Source organism: Cygnus olor, chromosome 4 (genome assembly GCF_009769625.2).
Source record: "Cygnus olor isolate bCygOlo1 chromosome 4, bCygOlo1.pri.v2, whole genome shotgun sequence".
In the NCBI taxonomy this organism is placed as follows: Eukaryota; Metazoa; Chordata; class Aves; order Anseriformes; family Anatidae; genus Cygnus; species Cygnus olor.
Window position 1 is genome coordinate 42768428 of NC_049172.1, and position 22206 is coordinate 42790633.

Below are 22206 nucleotides of genomic sequence, written 5' to 3' on the forward strand. Positions count from 1 at the left end.
TGCTCTCTGCTGGCTATGGTATGCCCTAAAACGTTTGAGCTGTATGGGGTCTGAACACCAAAATGCTGCAGAAATTGTGACCTCCATTTAGTTCTGCACACTTCAAACCAAAAAGGGAATGGGAAGAAGAAGTTGATGAAGCTGTCCAAACTTTTAAATTTCTCTGAGAAAGGATAGAAACTCTAACTTAGAAAGCCTTCCTGAGTGCTGTCTCCAGGTGTCTGAGGGCTGCGGGGCCTGGCTGGCTGATGTCTTGTTTAGTCACCTAACCTAGAGCCATAAAGGGATTATATTTTACCCTTCCTGGCTCCTGACTTCTAAGAAAGATGTTGCCTTCTTCTGATGGCCATGTGGTGTTACTGCTAGTTATAACGGTGGTGCTGCCAGTTTGCCCATCATTGACCAGCACCACACATGCTGGTTGGGCCCCACAGGAGGCCCCACAATATTTATTGGTGTCAGCATCTGCCGGCATTACCCCACAGCAGCTCTCACTCATGCAAGGGCTCCCTCACCTGCATCTGAGCAATCTAGGTTTGGGTAACCCCGTATGCAGAGGGGAAGAGGGATGAAGAGGGGCGGTGGGAACAGCTGGGCACAAGGATGGGGGCTGCAGTGGTGGACAGATGGAGTTGTTATAAGAAAGCTCTCTTATCTCACTTTGTATAGGGCTAAATCAAGCTAAAACAAGTTACATGCAATCAAGGGATTTGCAGGACTGGCTTTCTGAGCCTATACAACAGAAAAAAAAAAAAAGAAAAAAAAAAAGATTAAATGCTGCCATTACACCCAAGTGATTGATGGTAGCGTATCTACATGAGACAAAGACACACAGAACATCCACTCAGAACAGGCTCACATTTGCAGAGACAAAACCACAGGCAAAATCTGAAGGAAAGGGATAAAAATATAGGGAGCATGATCAGGATAAACAGTCTCCAGTATGTGTATATGGAGATGATTTCTGTGCTTCAGGGTGTGAAGAGAGAATGAGGTTTGCTAGCCCTTTTTGGCAATGGCAAGGAATGTTTTATGGTGAGTTTTAGTTAGCAATGACCACTCATAAATAAAGGTATGAGACTCAGGCCAGAGACTCCTTTTCTATTTTAAACTTTCCAGATTTTATTCATATTTTATTAGCCCTAGTGGCCCATGAGTTATTGGTCTCTCAGCTTGCTCTTCATATTACTTGGACATACTGCGCTCTCCTCAGAGGTGCCCCCAAGGACCTCGGTCTGGTCTTGTTCTTGGCACAGCTGAGGGCTGGTGACCTCCCTACACATCACAGCCTAGGCAGCACTGGTAGCAACCTGCCCACGCTGCCAGTGGTGAGGCTTTCCTAAAACATTTGGCCATTTCAGGTCTGTCAGCTCATTCCTGACTCATGAGAGAACCTAACCATGAGAGACCTCATGGCTACGGTCTCAGCTCACAACCTAGCTGTAGCCTCGCTCTCCTGATCTTCCTCCAGACATGTCTTCCTACAACGTGTCTTTTCCCACTTTATTTAGATCCCTAATAATTTGTTTAAATATAATACCTCCCACAGAGCAAACCCCCTCAGAGATGGGGTCTTGCCTTGGTGTTTGCATGAAATGTCTTCCCAAGCAGCTCGTGTTGACTGGGGGTTGTATCAACAATTTGTCTTGGTGGTGGTGTGTGATAGAGCACGCTTCCCTCTGCCAGTGATGGGTACTTATAGCACCTACGATAAGTAAATTTCTTGCTCTTCTGCAACGCCACTCTCCCATTTTTCTTCATTTGGCATAGCCTTTTCCTTTTGCATATTAATGCCCACCGTGACTAGTGGAACACAAAGGGGCTCCATTTTTCTTACCGCCAGCATACTGTACATATGCTTGATATGTTCCCCGGGATGAAATATGTCACTGCACTCTGTGATGCTGCTCTGCTGCCAAAGAAAGCCATAAGGTATGGCAGTAATTTGAATTTACAACCCCAACAAGCAACTTTTGAGACAGAAAACACTTCCCAGAATTTCAGAGCAGCAGGAAAAAAATGCCATTTTCTCTCAGAACAGCTTCACATTACCTAGGAGAGACACAGCAGAGAGAAGGTGCACATAGAAGTGTTTCAGAAAAATAAAGTTCAAGAGGACTTTACCACTAAAAATTTACTTCCTTGGCAAGATGCATGTCTTTTCTGAAAGTTGAAGTGTTCTTGCACCTCAGAGGTGCAATATGGTAGGCAGAAACACTGCCTTTCTTTTCCAGCTGCGCGGAAGCCAAGACCACGTCAGTAGCAGTATATGTGTCATCTATTTTTTACAATGGTTTGGCAAAACGTCGGGTCCCCATCAACAGTGCTGCCTGCACGGCTGTTACAGTCTGAGCAGCTGCACTATGGCTGGTGAATAGAGGCACTGGAGGGACTGTGTTGTTTTTGTCTTTTGTCCTAATCTAGTTATTTATGGACCTCAGAGCTGGACTGTGGGGAATGTTTGCCAAAGGGAAACATCTTCAGTTCGTGGTTAGATATTGCGGTGGTAGGGCTTCCAGCACCAGCTCTGGTATCCGCTGTGGTAGGGATAGATGTCCAGTGGAGATCCTCTTTTCTCCAAGGTCACTCAGTAACCATCAGACGGGCACTGCAGTTGGGCTCTGGTCTGCATTCATGAAGTCAGGCTCCCCTCATCTCTCATTCACCCACCACTTAAACTCAATTACGTACGGAGCCATGTCGAATGTCTACGCCTACACAAGAAGTTGTAATTGTGTTCCTCTAGCTGGCTCCCATTTAAACAACAGTGTAATATTAGATTAAGAATAATTTCACAGATTCCCTCTGCTAGCAGACGAGCTCCTTTTTGAATTCTCCACTGGTTAAGGAAAAGCTCATTACCAGGCTGAGCTTCTCAAGCCTTAGTGCTTATGCCCTAGCTTCTGGCTTGCAGTGGCTTCTCGCTCCAATGTATTCCCTGTTTTGGTTGCTGGGACTGTTTACCTTCATTTCCACAGAAAAATAAACAGGAAAGGGAAAAGAGAAATAGAAAATGACAAAATGAGAAATCGTAGTCTGTAACAAAACCATTATCATCTCTAGTTTTCTGGCTAATTATTAATTTTCAGAAAATGACAGGACTGACAAAAAAAATAATAATAATAATTGCAGAAGGCTGAAGATTGTACCTAATTTTACTTGTGTTGATGAATCAATTGGTATCATCAACATGCTGATTTACTTAAACTACGTTCTGGAGTGCTTGTCTTTCCTGGAAATCAATTTCTGCCTCTTTGCTTTAATTCTGCATACCAAAGATTGGTATAAATTGTTCTTGCTGCCCATCTGAGTCCTGATCAAGCACACTAGCTGCTTTTGGGGCATACAAATACTGATCTGTGATTGACGGTAGTTCCCCAACATCAGGGCTACGAAGATGGTTTCTACATTTCTTCTGCAAGAAATACTCCAGCTATTCCGACTGTAATTTAATTCACAGTGGGTAGGAGTGCAGTCACCAGACAGACAGCCCAAATCTTTCTAAAGACATTACAAACTGGGCTGTGGCAATAGCTGGAGTGATTGCACTGAGTTAATGCAGGATTTCTCCTCCTTAAGTTGGTGATAGCTTTTTACCAAACCCTCTCCTCAAGACAGGCTTTTTAAATTGTTTTCCAGAGTGGAAATTGCTAAATCTCTGTTCAAAGCCAAATAAAATCTAGGGTGAGATTAGTAGCTGGAATTGTCATAGGCAAAATGAGTTAGCAAATTAATTATTTTGATTGTCGTAAAGATTAGAAGGAGTTTGATACTTGTCTGACACTGAACTCTTTATGCCCGGTTCTTATGTTACCGGGAAATCCACAAAAAAAAAACTCTAAATAATACTTGACTTTAATACGGAAAGCTGACAATAATTTAAGCTATTTTTATTCACAGAGTGCCTATCGAATGTAATGATATTCCTAGGATTCTTAATGGCCTCGTTAATTGTATTAAAATCTTTTCATGGGTCTGCTGCTGTACAAAATATTGTCAGAACATATGCTGTGGGTATTTTGGAGTCTAACGTCATATTCCACAAGTTTTATGATGGTTATTGTTGCTGGTATAAAAGCCTTGAAATGTTCCATAAGTCACTTCTTATAAGAAGCTTCTGGGTACAAAGCAGCTAGAAAATAATAACTGGGTTTTGGCAGGTCTTAAATTTAACAAATGCATACTTAAACTAGTCAGGGACTCAGGGAATACTGTATTTCTCTCTCTGTTTTCAAAGCAGAACTTAGGTCAGTCAGAAGTTCTTTTTAATCCTTCCAAGGCAGTATAATTAATAGTTCAAGGGCATAAAAATGTTCAGTTGTTTGCGCTCTCTTGCTATTAGAGCAGCTTTAGTTTTTGTCAGTATTTCTGTTAGCTATTCTTTAAGCTGGAGGCTTATAATTTTAAGTAACACTCGTTCTGGCCTTAAACTCAGCAATATATGCATATTAATCAGAGGACTTCACATATTTGTCTGCTTCTTTGCCATATAGCTAGAGTTATGACCCCTTAGTTCCACTAAAAAAAATTTGGATATCTTAAGGGAAAAAGGTAGGGATAACTCTGCAGAAAGAGGTAACAGAATGATTTGCAAAACGAGAACAGCAAGAGACCTTGTGAATATCTATAAAGCATTGCATTTATTTCTTGAGGCCAAAATAATCTCCAGTCTCTTTTTTTTCTTTTTCTTTTTTTTTCTTTTTCCTTCTACAAAGGAATTACAGGAAAAAACTGCTGTCAAATCAGTAACTTGCAGTGCTCTGTGAATTTAGGAAATCCGTGTTATTTCCTGTGGTGCAGACCAGTGTTTTGGGCTGTTCTGGGCACTTCTGACTTGGAGGTAAGGGGGTGGCTGAGGAGGCGCTGGGCAGGGCTCAGTCCTCTGGGGCGCAGGGAATGAGGCCAGAAAGCCACTGAGTAGGGCTCAAGGATGCCTGGATTCCCCACAGGCTTCCTCTTCAACCTGTAAGGTGATCAACTCTATGTATCCAATGAAGAAGCAGAAATAAAGTCAGGAAGAGTGTGTTAAGTAATATAAACTCACTGATTAAGGAGCCAGAGTCTTGTTACAGGGTATCTGTGTATTTAAATACACCCACATGCACACACGTGTGTATATGTATGTACGTATACACATACATAAACATGTACACATACTGAGTTGCTTTGGGGTGAAGTGTGACCTGCCCAGCCCAGGCATCTGAGAGGCAGCCATTTATGAAACTTTTCATTCACCAGGATATATTTTGATTTTCTATGGTATGATTAAATAGCTTTCTTGCACAGAATCAAATTATTTACCACAGTATTGTTTTAAAACTTTATTTCATCATGATAGCTGGTTTTTGTTTCTTTGTTTGTTTGTTTTAATAGATATTTATTCCTTCTGTTTCTTTAGTTTCTTGACAAAGATGTTTGATTGACAGACAGGGATGACACTTGTTACTGTGATCAATTGGTGGCAATACTCTTCCTTCACTATTGCAGTACACTTCCCACAATAAAAGATATTTCAACATATACCAGAAAAGAAGCACAAAGTATTATAACTGCTTTGTAGTTTTCCTCTGTAAAACATACCTGTAAGATGTATTATATGCCATTTATTATTTAGCTTTCATATTTCAGACTTACAGTTAGATCAAAGCATCTTCCTGAACAAGGGGTGACAGAAGTTAGTCCTTAATTAATAAAGCAGTGAAATTAACTTAGGGCTACTCTACTCAGAGATATTCAACTATTTCTAACTTTGATGTTGCTCATTTACAGAACATATGCTTCTTGCTGGTAAAAAATATTTTGGACCCTCTTAGAGTGATGTCACACCCCTTTATGTAGAAGGGGATAGTGGAGGTTCTCAGTTCTGGCACATATAATGTCATTTCCTATTAGCATGTAAATCTCCCTCTCTCTCTCTCTCTCTCTTTTTTTTTTTTTCTCTCGTTGAAATCAGCTTTGTCATGCATACAAGAAATGAACCCTCCAAAACTAGCACACTATAAAGGTGATAAATTATTAGATGCAATTCCCATGATTGAATATAAGTAGTTTTTGAGAAGTTCCAGATGAATGGTGTTTTTGAAAGGGAAAAGACAAGTTACTGGTAAGACAGACCGAAAAAGGAATAGGAGAGCCAAAGTGCTGGAGAGCAGAGAAATATGGAGAAAGGTACATGTATACAGACTATGAAGGAAAATAATAATAATCTTTACCTTAATGAAACTGCCACCAAAACTAATCCAAATCTCATTTGCAAAAACTTTAGATAATTAAAACTCCCTGTTCACATTTCTAATGTGTGAAGAAAAGAAAAGCTGTCTTTGCCCTGGTATTCTGTTAGCCCTATCTTTTCCTATATTTGCTCCATGTAGCATGTCAAATGCTTGTCACTGAAAGCATTGTCTTTTTTATGTAAGATGCAATGTACCATGACTAAGGTGGTAAACTGCTGAGCAAACAGAAAAGGCATAAAACGGGTAAGGGGGAAAAAAAAAGAGAGGGAACCTGCTGTTAAATAATCCTTTAAACTGTGTTCTTAACAATTTGACAAGATTAATAAGCTTTTCTCATAATAATCCGTTATAAAATGTGATGTGTAGGGACTGGGAACATCCATTTGTCCTGTGTTAAGCAAAAGGACAGTGGCAGATGATGAACTGATTTTGGACTCACTGACCAACAATTTTTTTTCAAAAAGTTTGGCCCATACTCAACCAGCCATGAGGAAAGACTTCATTTCCTACTTCAGAAATGTAGTGCCACCAAAAAACGAAGGGGACAATTAGCTATACAGATACACATGGACCCGTTCTTTACAACTCTTCCTGATGCTGTCCTTTTTCTGTGATTCTAAGAGATTTTACCAACACCTGAAAATATTCTCCAAAATTTTATAGCAAGGTTCTTTCTTTCATTCTTTTGCTCTCTCTAGTTTTTTTTTTGTTTGTTTTGTTTTGTTTTGTTTTCCCTTTAAGATGTACATTTGAAGGCAGAGATGGATTTCTAGGATATAAACTGAGTAAATGTTTCACATATAAAATATGTTTTCCAAGACAGCACAAAAAAGCACTTCTTGCAGTTATGCACTGATTAGCAAGGACATCCCTAAAGTGGTATATTGCACCTTACAAGAATGGAGGGTGCAGGCACACAGATCTTAGTTGGAGCACAGAGGAAACATTTCCTCACTGAATTGAAGGGCAATTGTTATTTCTGTCATGGGCAAAGTTCTCTGTTGCTAGGAAATTTAAACTCTTGAAGTTGGTCAAGGACAAAAAGCTCATGTTGACTTTATTTCTACCCCCCACCCCTCCCGAGAAAAGGCATATATCTTTCCATGGATGCAGGGGTCCCTCAGAGCCCTCATATCGAGATTTAAGTTGTGGAAAGTTCTCAGCTTACAGACGGTGTCTGTGATCAATGGTAACAGAAAACCTGCTTTAAAATAACAGCACAGGAAGCTACTGTGCTGTTCTCCAAAGAACCTACAGTATTGCAAAGCAAGTGATAAATCTGCCAACAGGTCTAAGCACACATCTAGCTTTCCTAGCAAAATACGGTGTACAACCATGTAACATGAGGGGCAGACACACACATCTCTCCTTTCATCGCTTGAAACACCGACAGCTGTTGGGCTCACAAAGCCTGGGCTGTGAGCGGGGCCTTGTTCTCCAAGGGATCTGAGGTGATGGCTGGCACTGAGCAGCAGCGCTGAATTCAATACAGAAACGCTCGACCCAGGCCTTGTGCCTTTCATAGTTGTGGCAAGCAGGCCAACAGCGTTCAGAAAGAGTCATGCCTGCCATTTGATAGCTGAAGAATGTGTCCTGTAATTGCTTGAGGACTGAGATGATCTGGCAAACAGGATGGCTGTGCCCGTTACCAGACCAGGAACCAGAGGCACAACCTCTCTTCCTTATCCCCAAAACACCAGAAGGTGCCCCTCCAGCACAAGAATATATGGCTGTGGAGGTGTTTCTGACACAAGGACACATGGATGGTTTCTCTCCAAGCCTTGGTGGTGTCATGGAAGGAAGGAAGAACAAGCCCAGAATGGGCTGGGCCTCTGAAATGTGCCCCTCAAGGCCCTGCCCACCTTGGGCCTGCCACACATACCACCCAGTACCCAGGCTGTTCTTCAGAACATAAATGTATTTTTCTTCAGATGGAGAGAGCTTTCATGCCCGTGTGATTCCTTTGCTATTTCCATAGGCATTTGCAGTGTTTATTTCTCCACGACAGCTTGGGGAAAGAAAGGACAGCTGAGGCCCATGAGGCCCTAGGCCTTCCTACCCAACCTGGCATCGTGTTTCTGACTGAATTTAAATAGGTGAAGCTGAAGGGGAGATCACAAGTCACATGGCTGTATTAAATGAGGTAAAATCCACTATTAGAACAGCCTGGCCTTTATTAATAGTAAGGCCTTAGGTTTTAATGACCAGGAACCTCAGTTACAGACGTCACACAAAAGCTGCAGCTACTTTCCCCAACTCAGCTTTCACCCATGTCAGTGGATGTGCCCCCCACACAGACACAAAAAACAGTTTTTGAGAAGGTCCCAGGCATGTGCTAAAGGCTCGATGGGGTCATAAATAAACAGTAATCGTGGCTGAGCATGTCCAAGGCGAGCCAGCAATGTGGTGATGCCGGCCTAATACTGCATGTTAGATGTGTTGGGATTCATAGATAAAATGTGAAGCAAAACACCTTTCAGTTTAATGTTTTTCAACTCCGCTCTGCTTGCTAGCAGGGTGTTAGGAATTTATGTAAGTTGCTAGACTAAATTCTCCTGTGTTAAAGTCACCAAAGCTGAATCCCCAAGTTTCATTATGTGAGAATATCAAACATGCCTATGTAAGGTTTCTTGTTCTTTTTTTCCCCTCACTTTTGTGATGTTTTCTCTCAGCTCTCCATCAAAATCAGCAAGAGATAATGAGCATTCACTGCATTCACTGTCATACTAAAATCAGTGTCCTTGGCCCATTTTCATGGAAAGCCTGAGCTTGCACTTGCATTGCTGCTAACAGTGCCTTTAATTGGGAATGCATTCAGATAGCTCTGAGCAACGGATGTGGGACTCAGCAGCTTCCAGCCCAGGGAAATGTCTATTTTTAAGCATGTTTAGGATTCCTGTTAAGCATGTGGTTGTCTTCTGAAGTTTACAGATTTTCAGTTCTTTACACCTAATTTTTGGTAACTTGCCCGCTGAGTTTGTTTGTGTGATGTGAGCTCATCCTATTAAATACATCCGATATGTTGTGCATTTCTGAGACATATGCAGGGCCACTCCGATCTGTGATGTACAGTTTCCATTTTCTCTGACAATTAATAAAGCAGTTTTTCCACTTAGCTATGGAGGTATTGAATCCTGAAATAAGAAACCAGACCTTTAATTTGAATTCTTGAAAAAAATCAGTCTGATAAATGCTGAGTGATTAAAGTTCTAGAGATAATGGCAGTTTGATTTGCCTAGTGTGCAAAGCAGTTCTGCATCCCATTTCTCTCTTTATTTGTACAATTCTCCTCTTGTAATCATTCATCCGTATGTATTAGAGCTTGCAGTTTCTCTGCATTGTGATAAACACGGTATGAGTGTTGGTAGTTCTACATACTTTGTCTGGTATTAAATCAAACTAAGGGGAAAGAAAATCAACTTTTCTTCACCTGGGCAGAAAGATGTCAAAACCATTACAGTGAAAGTGTAAGGTAATTTTCACGGGGGCACTGGATAACTTCACACCCTGCTGAGCAACAGAAAGATACTATTTCTGAGGCTCTCACACTCTGGATTCTGGCTTTGATTTTCTTTGAAAGAAAACCGTGCCAGTCATTTCCCATTCAGGCCTTGCTTTTTCAAGAAGATGGACACCTTTTGTTGCTGCATATTGCCCATGTATGTACTGCACATGTTTGTTGAAGCTGAACATGAGTGCATGTGAGAAATCTTACTTCACTAGACTGTTCTTCCTGGAGAAGATCCATTTAACAATCAATACCTATGGTAAGATGTCCCTATTTATGAAGCTAATTATTTATTTAAATGTGATTTCAGAAACTGAAATGCATTGAGGTGCACATTATTCTGATGGGAGTCAAGGTTAAGCATTGGCTGCAGTACGCCAACAAAACAGATGTTTAATTGAAGTCATATAAAATATTTACAGCAAAGTTGCAGCTGTTCATGAAGGGCCGCACATGACATGCCATTTGATACGACAGGTTTAACAAAAATCCTGGGATGTGGCCTGGCAACGGCTTAAGATAAATAAACTGTCATTAAGGTAGTTTTTCTCCTTTTTAAAGTGAGGTTGAATTCCACCTGTCTACATTACATCTCACTTTGTCAGGCTGCTGGGTGCTTCTGCCACAAACAGGAATGATGGTAGCTCCCCCAAAGACTGTTTTGATCTAAGTTTCATAAACTACCTGAAGCTAAAGGCATTGCATCTCTGCCAGTTTCCATGTTTGTATTCATCTGGGGAAGCAGAACACAGATGGATGGAACTGGTTTTAATGCTGCATGTGCTTAAGTCAATGTCTGCTCTTTTTCCTGACACGGAGCGTGAGTGATAAAGATGTGGGAGGAAATATAACTTGAACTTCACTTGAAAGCAGACTGCTAACTTCGTGATTTTTCCCTCCTGCCTCTGCAAGGTATTTATTACCTGCTTACTATGGAAGAACACCCAATTGCCTTCCAACGTAAACTGGAAAACATTCAAGAAATCCTCTTCCTTTTGTTGTCAACATTTCAGCCAAGAACTGGCTCAAAGTTTCACACCAGGAGATTGCTACATAGCTCTGTGCTGAGAACTCCAAGCTGACTGCCACACCATCCTCTGCTCCTTTCAGAGAACTTAATCGCTTCAAAGGATGTTCAGCGTTTTGCCTGGTTTGAGCCTTTTTCAAAATGAGTGGTGCTTACATTATTATGTGCCCAGCTGGCATGGGGAATCACGCACAGACAAATTAGCAAAATAATACAATTGACACTTAGAAATAATTAATCTTTAATTTAGGAGAGAATTAAAAACGTGGGCACAATCCCCTACAAATCTTGGAGTAGCTGATTATGCACAGTTCTCATTTAATCTGACTGCTCACAGGCTAAACCAGTGACCGTGTTGGAGCTGAGGGCAGAAATCCCACTGACTTTCATTGGGTCAGGATCTTACTCTCCACATGTAAGTGCAGGTGCAGGTATTTACAGACTTATAGGCTTGCATCAAGTTTTTGATGCACTGATATTACATTTTTTTCCCCCCAGGAGACTAATAAGCAGGGCAAAAAAACACTTTCACAGCCAAGTCTTTATTCTTTGTGTAGGATTAACTCCTAGTTAACAAGGAATATGTTTAAAGTTATTTTATTTTGAAAACGGGTGAATAAAGAAACATTGGGGTAGGCCCTCAAGCTTTGTTATTTGAAATGCCAAATGAAAAACAAGGTCTGTACTGGGGATTTTGGAAAACCTTGAATGGTGATTCTCTCTCTTATTACCTCACTTTTATGTTTTAAAGTCAAGTAGAGGTTGATTGTGCTTTATTTTGTAAGGCATTTGTATGAGAGAACCTGCATCTTTTCAGTTCAGAATGAGATAAACATCATACATAAGCAAATACAGGCAGTGTCAGTTCTGTCTTTTGATACCCATCTTCACCATATCTTACAAAAATATAGAAATGATGCTACTGCTCAACACTGAAAAGAATTCCCCTGCCTCCAGGCACCCTCCAAAACTGTAGGAACAGGAACAAAATTCATATTTAAGAAGAGCAAAAAGACTTAATTCCTGCTGAAATCTCTATTCCTCTTGGTGGTCTGACCATGAGTGAACTTGGCCTGGTTGCAGCAGGGTGTAGAGCCCTGCATGCTGATTTTACTCAGGAGTACCAGTCAGGCAGATGCATGTGGAGAAGTATATTTGCTTTGGACTGAGCTGAAATGACACATACAAACAACGTCAATTTGACAGGGATATAGTACACAGCAGTTACCTGCAACTTTGTTTTCGTCAGTTGTGTTCACACCACACTAAAAATAAAATGTAAGTCTAATAAGCCATGTCATGATTAAATCTGACTGATTTGGGCTTTGGATGATTGGATGATTATCAACACATGTTGGTTCAGGGGACACCCCAGACACCTTTTTGCATTATCGATGCATTATTGATTAAATAGGTGTGGGCATGTTGAGCTTACACATTTTCCGTGTTAGCACTGGGCAAAATAGTTATATCTAGGATGTTCATGAGATGGCTTTACAACATCTCCTGTGCTGCAAGTTGTGCCTAGGGGAATGGAGCTGGGACTCTTCCTTGCAGCCTCTGTCCCTCTGTCCCTGCCATGGAGTCGAGGGAGATGGAGCGCAGCCACCCAGCCGGAGGTCCTGGCGTGTCTGACACCAGGACCTCAACCTACGGTGCTCTTCCAGTTGCCCTAGTGTAGACCTAGCTGGAGAACCAGCTTGTTGCTGCTAGGCTATACATCTCCTAAGGGTCTGCTTAGAGTTGCTTTTATCCTTGCTTTTATTAAGATTTCATGATCCTATAGCTTTACAACAGTAAGCTGTCAGATCAGTGTTTTTCACTGAGGTTGCCAGCATCCCCAGTGCCAATGGCTTCCTCCTCACTCTTGAAGAATTTTATTTAGCCATGCTATCGGTAGCAGAATGGAGAGTGGCTGGGATACACAGCACTTTAAAGCAAGAATCCTACAGGGAGTAGCGAACAAATAACACCTGGTCTCTTCTTTCACTTTCTCCCAGCCAGTGGCCTGGGTGAAAGGAAATATTTGTATTCTGTAGCCCACACCTATTTCATTAAAGTTCAAAGCTTGAAAAACATGCCTTGCTTTTCCACACTTCTGAAGGGAGAGACAAAATAGTGCTAGTGGGAGGGGAGAGTGCCGGGCTGGGTGTGGAAGCAGAGGTTAGGGTGGAAGGAGGTGATGCAGGCCTGTGCATCATGCACATCTCTTCTGCGTTCCTGATCTGACCAGCTTATCTCTTCTTGTCCCTGCAGCAACTAGTGACAGGAGGAGGTCTTAACTCAGGGCTGGGCAGCTCCAGAGATGGGAGATGGACTTTTTCCAGTGCTTTGTTGGCATAGTGGTGGCAACTCCCTGTCTGGCACAGGCAGCAGAGACTCGTCACAGCCCTGAGCCAGAGCGCTTTCTCAAAACAGTTGTTTTATACAGAAACAAAGCCAAAATCAACTAAACCAAAACAAAATGCTGCTGTATTTCCAGGAGATATGAACTGACTGCAATAATTTATAACTTAGCTGAGGTTTTGCACTGTTGAATTTCTAGCAGACCTCTTGAGTTTAGGAGGTAGGATGCTAAAGAAACTCTGCAACTCCCTTCAACGGAGTAAAACAGACACATTTTCATGAAAAAAACAAAGTTGAACTGAACCTAGGCTACATTTTGCTAGCCAAGAAAATTGACTTGTACACTGTATGAAGAGTATAGCTCCTCAGAAAATAAGAATGACTACTTGTGATTAGAAAAGAGAGAAAAACACCCTAGAAGATGGTAAAAAGGAAGAAAATGGCAGTGGTCATTTCAGAGACAGATCCAAAAGGTGATTGGTATAGTCTTGAAAGAATTCTGGCTTACAAAAGTAGATCACATAGATTTCTAAGGAGATTTGCAATTTAATTAAGTTCCTCTTATTTCCTGCTTCTGCATTTCCTTGTGGTAATGGAGCATGCTGAATAGCAGGGACAAGAAAAACAGGAGGGCAAAAGAGTGAAAAGTCATTGAATTAATAAAAAATAATCATATATTTTAAAAGATCTAGCTTAGCTAAATTTAACTTTGGGGCAAAATTCCATTGTATTATGAAAGTCTTACCATTTCTAGGAGAAACCAAAGGAAAATTAAATTAAACCTTGAATTGCTTTGATTTCCCTTTATTTTGAACTCTTCACACAGTTCTGACCGTTTTATTTCCTGTCTCCTCTCACAAAAGCAACAGTACTATCCAAGCTCTTAGCAGCTTTTAGAGAACACAGCTGTTCCACTCAGTTTTTTTTTTTCTTTTGTTTTGTTTCATTTTGCCAAGTTGTCTGCTTCAGGCAAGAGAATAATTTTTCTGCATTTATGTATTAAAATGTATTCAAGGAAATATAAAGTCCATTTATAGAACCCACAGAAATAGAAAAATGGCTTAGGCGGTCTGGGTTGTAATATAGTATCCTTTTTCTCCTAGTAAATATAATTCTTTCTCAATGTAGGGAGGTGCATAATAAGACTTTATTAGCTAAAAGCTAGAGTTGAAGAAATAATAAAGAAAATAAACCCATCAGTACAGCAATCTGCAACTTTTTTTGACTGTGCTGCATGTATTTTAATGTGTTCTTGTCTGAGTGCCTATGTGAATGATGTTGTATGCATGACTTGTTACAGAAAATTTATTTTCTCTTTTATAATATTGTTTGTACCTGAATGTGTTGCTTGCAAGCAAATGTGCAGTTGTTAAGAGAAATAATGAAGTACTATCTCTTATGGGAGAAGAAACCATGGTTGGTTAAACTTGTGCATCACGACCCTGGCTCTCACAGTCGGAAAGACAAGGTGATGAAACCACGGGCTTCCTGAGCGTGAAAGCATGTAAATGCAAATTCCTTTGTGTGGATGTAAAAAGGGACTTTTAATAGAAAACTTTCTGTAGGCTTTTATTGAAAGGCTAGGGAAAAAAAAAAAAAAAAAAAGAAAGATCTTAATTCTCCCTCTTACTTTCACACTGTGAAGAGTTTAGTCCCTTTTAAAAATCAAGAGTTTGTTAAGATGTCTGGAGAGCGCTCTTCTCACTTCACAAAGGGAATCCACTGAGCAGTTCCCCAGCATACAGAAACAACAGTATACAGACCTCACCTGCCAAAACAGAGAGCCACCTGCTCCTCGTTTCTAAACGGTGAAAGCCCTTGAATTAGCCAAAAGAAACCAGTGTGTGACTTCAAGTCGCAAAGGTCAGGTGCCCCAGTAAGAGTGTGGGAAGCTTGGAGCCGTCCTTGGGCAGGTCCCACCACGGAGCTATGGGAGGAGGTCCTGGTATAAGATGCCTGGCGGGGAAGTGTGAGCCCCCAGAGGTTCCTGGGCTGCAGGAGGTGTTGGAAGGCAATTGCCCAACAGAGGAAAGGCTATCAGTGAGTCACATTAGGTTTGCTATTCAGCGGCTCTCACTAGCAAACAATTAACTTCAAAGGAGAGACTGAAATTGGAAAACAGGATGGCCAGCATGGGCTGCAGCCAGTAGGAAATGGAGCAGAATTGTATTTTATTTCATGCCACTGCTGCCTTTGAAAACATTTTCTGTTCTAATTTTTATGCAAATTGGGAATATAAATTCATTTTATCCCAAGTTGTTTGGGCTGGGTGAGTAACCGTGGTTTGGGCAATGGGTGTTGACTTAAGGAATTTCATTTTAGACAACGTGAATGTTGAAGAGATCAGCCATCTCTGGACCAGGAGCTGAAACTTGTATGGGTGGTTCAGTGCAGAGCTGATGTGTGCATGGTGTGGTGGCTGTGCGTGTCTGCCTTCAAAGAGCATTTGAAATCAGCAGCCAATTTTCAACTATCTTTGACAGAAGTACTCTTGAAGAGAATTTTGTTTTTACATTAGTCTAAATAACTGCAGAGAAGCAAGGGATCTGAATGAGAGAGAAACCAGGGTGTAGGGGAATCCTTTTAGAACTCTCTCATGGTCAGGATTCCCATTTTTTTCACCCAGGTCATCCGGTTTTGACTCCTGTGTATGGAAATCCAGAGAATATGTTACCAATTTTCAGCTGTATGCTTGGCAGTGCAGCAGCAGCCATGGACCTCCCTTCCACCTCCTAATGACCCTACTGCAAAAAGCTCATGCTAATGATACAAAAAGCTCAAACCAAAGTTTGGTTTCAGCTATATGACAAGTCTGCAGGAACCCAGTGATCCACAGCTGTAGTGGTAATAAAGCTGATAATTTATTATTTTTTTTTTTTAATAAATATTGGCTTTTGTAAAGCTATGGGCTTGGTTCCAAAGTTACACGGTGAAATTCCCAGGTGTTTTCTGTATCACGTCTGTTCTGGCCTGCAGCATCCGCTGGGCCCAAGATGCGTAGCACAATATGAGCTCCTGTCAAGTTAATTTAGCTTTCCGTGTCTGTTTCAGGAAGCAGCCACCCGAAGCAGACTGCTGACTCTCCATCCCTTTCCACCTGCACTCTCCCACCTCCACCTGCGTGTTCGCACTGAATATTGTGCGTTTGATCATGCAGCTGTGCAGTGAACGCAGTCAGCCCATTGATCCTGCTGAAGTCCACTGCTATCCTACAGAATTTATTTTTGGCAGGATCTCTGAGCTGATCCATTTTGCCATGTGAGTGCACCAGCTGAGATACAAGGCTGGTGATGGAAAGGTATGGCTGGGGTTAAATTTAATTAAAAATGTATATCTCATATCGTACGGATCCTTTCTGCGTCTGTATTGGATTTCTCGACCCGTCTTACAAATGGATCAGGGCTATAGGTTTTTTTTTGAAGGGAAAATGTCAAAGCCCAGGGGATCTGGCCTGAGCCGGAGGGTTGTTGAAGAAACAAAGGAAGGATGGAGTGGGTAGATCATTACCAAATGGTCCAGCTACACGGGGCCTGCTTCCCTAATGAGCCTGACAGCATGCAGTGCCACCTCCCTCTTCATATGTAAAGCTAATCCCTTGCCCTCTCTGACAGCCGGTATTTACATTTGCAAATGAATCCGTCTTCCCACATCGCCTGAGCAGGGGCAGGGAGAGAGCAGAGGCGAGCAGCATCCAGGGGCCCAACAGCATGGTCCTCCCCGGGCAGCAGGTTGGGGTGTCCGACATGCCGAGAGGTGCGGGGAGAAGTGCCTGGGTGACAGGAATACCAACGGGGCTGTCTCTGATGGTACTGATCCCAAGCAGACAAGTTAGCCAAAGTCCCTCGCTGAACTCAGGCAAGTGCTGCTTAGGAACTGGAAACTCAGGTGGTGGGGTGGTGAAAGCAGTTATTTTTCTTCCTGTTTTTTTCACCCTACCGCCCACTTTTTACATGGCATTACTATTTATTCCAAGCCGTAACACCCAGACTTTAAATGCACTAAGGAACCACATGCCCTAAGACTTTATGTGTGTGTAGTACGACAGCAAAGTAAGTGGGAGGCTCCCCGTCAGGAGGGTTGTGCGAGTGGGAAGCTGCCAAACTGCTGTGTGATGTTTGTCGTGATGGCAGGAGCCTCCTCCTGAACTTCATGAGGGCCACCAGAAGCAAAGCAAAGCAGAGCAAAGCTTCTGCTGTCCCAATCTCCCCTCCCAGGTCCCTTGGCCACCCATCCTCACAGCTCACATGGATGGGTTTGAGGCAGGCTAAGTAGCCAAAAAGTAATCTTTTTCAAAGAGGGACACAAGATTTGAGGCTGGTTTCAGTGTCTGAGTATCCACGAGGGAGCGGGCACTTGTGGACAGGGAAGGGAGAGACCAGTTGTGGGAGATAAGGGTCAGTGTGAAGTGCCACCAGGCCTCACCCTCGGGTACTGCTTGGTGGAAAGCATTTTCATCAAGCAGTTGGTGCTTCTGGGAGGCCAGTGTGGAAAGTAATGAGAGTTTGTGTTACATTCTCATCTAATGACAACCGAGTCATTGATTGGACTAATTTGCTGGGAATGATCCTGTAAATGCATTTCTGACAGGAGAGTGAAGGCGAGAAGTCATCTCTCCAGCGTAGGGTCTCGTGGTGATTGCTAAATATGCTGAAGCAGGGGAGAAAAAGGTGGGACCATATGCACTGTATTTCTTCTTTTGTTTTACGTGAATAAGCAGTAATACCCCTGCAAATGCAGAGAAACCAAGAAGGGAAATCACAGCCCTTCCTGCACAACACAGCAGGGAGCCCTGCGCCTGCAGCTTGGCCATTGTGTGCCTCCCAAAGAGGGGCTTGTTCTGCTGAAATGCCAGGCGTTTCTGGAGCTAAGGTTATCCCCTGAGCAGAATATATAAATAAGAGATTACTTGCAAGCTCTGCAGCCAGGCTTGGGTTGTAGGAAATGTTTGTTTTCGTTTCTGTCACTAGGCAGCAGGGAACCCGTCGCCTTTGTTCTGGGGGTCATGCTGCTGGAGATGGCAAATATTGACATACATGGAGGTAGTTTTCATTTTCATGTGTTTCTTGTTACTTCTTACTGCTATGTGATTTTGCTTCTCTGTTCTCTTGTTTTCCAACACTTTTTTTTTTTTTCCCTTCTTGGATGTTTCCCTGCACTGACTATATTGTCCTGGGCTGCAAACATGACAGGGCTGTAGGGGATATTACAGCCTCATAGCCCTTATGGTGACTTGCCCCAAATGAGCTGACAGCTTCAGTTTCAGCCCAGTGTGATAGGGACAGGGGGTTCACGTGCCGGAGGCATTAATTAGCGGGCATGACAGGGATTCTCTTGTAGAAATTGCACTTCCCTTCTGGTTCTTTCACAGTTGTCATTTCAGCTCAGGGTTCAGAAATGTTGCCAGGTGCTGCACACTTCATCCTGTATCTGCTTATGCTGTACCTGGCTGGTGCCTAGACAGAGAAACAATTTTTCAGGGTTATGAAGCATGAAAATGATAGGAAGGAGACACAGAGACAAGCAACTTGCCCAATATGCCTTTTCTTCTCTCTCATTGCACTTCTTCAGACAATTTTCCTTTGTGCACTCTACATTCAGCCAATGATTTCTACTTATTACTGGTCACAGAAAATACCTGTTTCATTACTGATCAGTTCTGAAATGCAGGAACACTGTCGTGCAACTCAACTGACTGAGGTACAAAGATCTTTCCAGGAAGAAAAACAGCTATGTTAGGAAAATCTGGAAAGGTCTGCACAAAACCTGTAATATGAAACAATAAAATGCGAGAATAAACAACAAAAATTGTCCTGGTACTACAAGCTCAAATTTGTAAAATCCTAGTTTATTTTCAGTTAATCACAATGGATAAGCAGGAAATAATGTTTTAGCGCTGAAGTAAATATTTGCAGTAGTACTCCTTATAAGCACATACAATGGGAATTTCTTTAACATCGGATGCTATCCAAAGAAAACGATTAATTTTTAAATTAAATATAGATTCACAAATAGAAGGGCTGATAGGGACCACAAAAAGTCACCTAGATCTTTGCAGCAATGTCTCAGTTTTTGAGGTACTTGTAAGTTTGATAAGGATTGCTAAGAGGCATCATATTAATGCATTACAGCAACTAAATGGCTCTGTAGTTCATATTGAAATATTACCAAGTATTACCACCCATGGATTAGAGTTTCCCATTTCATGCGTTCCTTGTTAACCATTTCTGCTACATAATGTCGTTTTCCTGATGATAATACGTGTGGACATATATTCCCTGCACTGATACATCCTGGGTAGTTAATCCACTCTTCTGAAGACTCCCAATTCTTCGTGTCTATGCGCAGTATTTCTGAAGCATCTTGGTAACTATGATGCTTTTTCAAAAGAGTTGTCTTGGAAATAATCGCATAGCAACAGTCATTTAAAGTTTGCTGTGAACAAAAGATAGGGCATTTGGCTGACCTGCTCGTGATTTAGCTCCTCAGCCTTCCTACATGAATATCCAATTACTCCTTAAAGCTCCCATGGTGGCGAGGGAGGGAAAGGGAGGAGATGCTCATAATCATGTTGCAATTACGATTCTGCCGCTGTCCTTTCCCTTTCATCTGAAAATTATCCAGATTCGAAGTGAATGAATAATTCTTCGGTGTTAAAGGATTCTTTGGATTGTCTCATAGGTGGCTGTGTGATTAGCCATTGACCTTGTGTGTTGTTTCTGTCCCACCTGGGTGAATGAAGTATCTGAGGAAGGAACAGAGAGCTCTGATTATAAATTACACTTTCTGATGCAAAATGTTGGACTGATAATAACTCATCGTTCAATCCATGAAACATTCAGCATTCACAAACCCCTCATGATTAGAGTCCTCACAGAGAAATGGCAACATGCCTACCCTGAATCATTCACAATTTTAATTTGTGAACATAATCATAAATCAAGGCTTGCTCTGTAGGAGGGCCTTACCCTTTTGCTAGTTGTATGGGTGTAGTTTTGTTCAGTGAGAAGTAAGACTCAGCACTGGGTTAGGGGGAGATCTTCCTTGACAGGGAAAGGGATGTTGCTCTTCACAGACTCAATACAGAAGGTCAATATCCCCCATCTGCAAGCAGCACCCAGGGGCAGCTCTCTGATGTCAAAACCCATCTGGTTTGACAGCATCCACTTCTGCTTGTGCTTTGAAGGCTGGGGGTTTATAGACCCGATGAAATGCTGCCCCAGCTGCCTGTCTGATGGCACTCTAAATTTACCATGTCTAGCACAAGAGGTAAATCTCTGTGTGCCAGGGGAAAGCAAAGCTATTACGTATCCTCAAAAGTCTTCAGGATGCTGCCCTGATTTATGTAACCCTCCTGCACTGCAAGGTACTTCAGTAAATGGTGATACCACCCTCATCAGCCAATGCTGAAGAATATTTATCCATTATGGGGGGCAAAGGACAACCTCCCTCTTTCAGTCCCGAGCAGAGGAGAGGACTCCCCATCTGCCCCAGCCCTGCCTTCTCCCCTGCCAAGATGGCTACAGGAGGCAGCCAGCCGGTGTCACCCTGTGCCTTTCCTAATGTCATACAATGAAGTCTGTAGCTTGGATGGGGGAAATACTCCTCACAGCGCAACAAGGAACAAGGTCCCGTACCACCCCCACCAGTTTGAAGGACTTAAAACCTGTTAAACTTTAATCTGATAGACACTTCTGGACCATATGTAACAGAGGGATGAACCAGCAGTTACCATGGGATGGTTTGCATTTCATAAAGGCATAAACAATGTTTTTGAGGCAATTTACCTTAGTTTTCTTTATTTTATATATATTATTATATATATCTTTATTATAGATATATATATGGGTGAAAAATAGAAAAGATAAAGGTTGGTGTAAATAGAGGAATGAAGCTAAATATAATATACAATGCATTACCAAATCTGTGCTTAGCGCCCTATTTTTTCAGTGGCATTATAGCACTGAATTATTTATCAAACATTAACAGTATGTACATGTATATTTAATGTAGAAATAATCATCCATTTGCAGAGGGGTTTTAAATTAGCACATGGGAGAGGCTGCTTCCTTGGGTGTTTGCACAACTTTATAGAAGATGCTCTCCCCCAGCCTGTGAACCCCATTCTATTTTTGAACATATTTCTCCAAGTTTTGATGCTCTTTGACAGAGGTCTAATAGAAATGCTACTGATTCCTCAGGCATATGCGGTCTTTGATACCTTGAGGAACAGAAGAGAAAGAATATGAGCAGAGATGGGGACACCAGTACACCCAGCAGGGCCATGTCAGAGGTATGGGGAGGAGGCAGGGGGAACAGGCAAACCAGGAGCTCAGTGGGCACGTCACCAGTAAGCCTAAAACAGCCTGATCCCACTACCTAAAAGTCTTTTGCAGGGGGTGAGATACACTTGTCATTATATGACAAAGCACCATAGGCAACCAAGCCATTGCTTAGCCATCCTCCAAAGCAGTCCAGCTTTTCCAAGTTTTCCAACATCTCCCCACCCAGCTGAATTCTTTCCACATCCCAAGGGTATACACCACAGTGTAATTTCACTGACCTATGGGTGCAGACCCCAAGATGTTTTCAAATCCTTGAGCTGATGTTCAGATGTACTTCTTAAAATGAGGGACCTGTTAAGATGTCAGGAGAACGTTTTTGTATCTTTTTTTCCCTCTCCCACAAACACATGCAGCCCCTTTGAAAATCCCACTGCCTTTCAGTTGAAGGTTGGCATCAAACGTAAGCCACACCAGCTTAATTGTCTGGCAACAAAATTTGAAGCTTCAGCTCAGTTTTTGAGTGCATTGTTTGCAGTTTGAGAAAGATCAGGCCTTTGGTAATTTAATTTATTAGATTCCCAAAGCTGAAAAGTGACTGTTTTGCTAATCCTACAAACTACAGCTTAATTATCAGCCTCTGGCTTCCTTCTCTACCTGGCATAAAAGTTATGGTATTCTGCGTAGGTAGTGAGATGATCATTTCTCCAAAAAGACTCTGTTTGAGTTATTCTGGGCAGCTCTCAAGAGAGGGAAAAAATAACAATAACAGAAGATTACCTACAGCTTGCAACACTCTAGCTGGGGAAAGAA

General features: G+C 42.0%; 1 long non-coding RNA gene across 1 annotated transcript; it reads right to left on the minus strand.

Moving 5' to 3' along the window:
* Positions 1 to 18239: 18239 nt before the first annotated feature.
* LOC121069551 lies at positions 18240 to 19509 on the minus strand. Its single transcript, XR_005819485.1, has 3 exons — positions 19334 to 19509; positions 18750 to 18877; positions 18240 to 18567 (listed from the first exon to the last, which is right to left on the minus strand). It is a non-coding gene; the product is annotated as an uncharacterized LOC121069551 (long non-coding RNA).
* Between the last annotated feature and the right edge of the window lie 2697 nt (positions 19510 to 22206).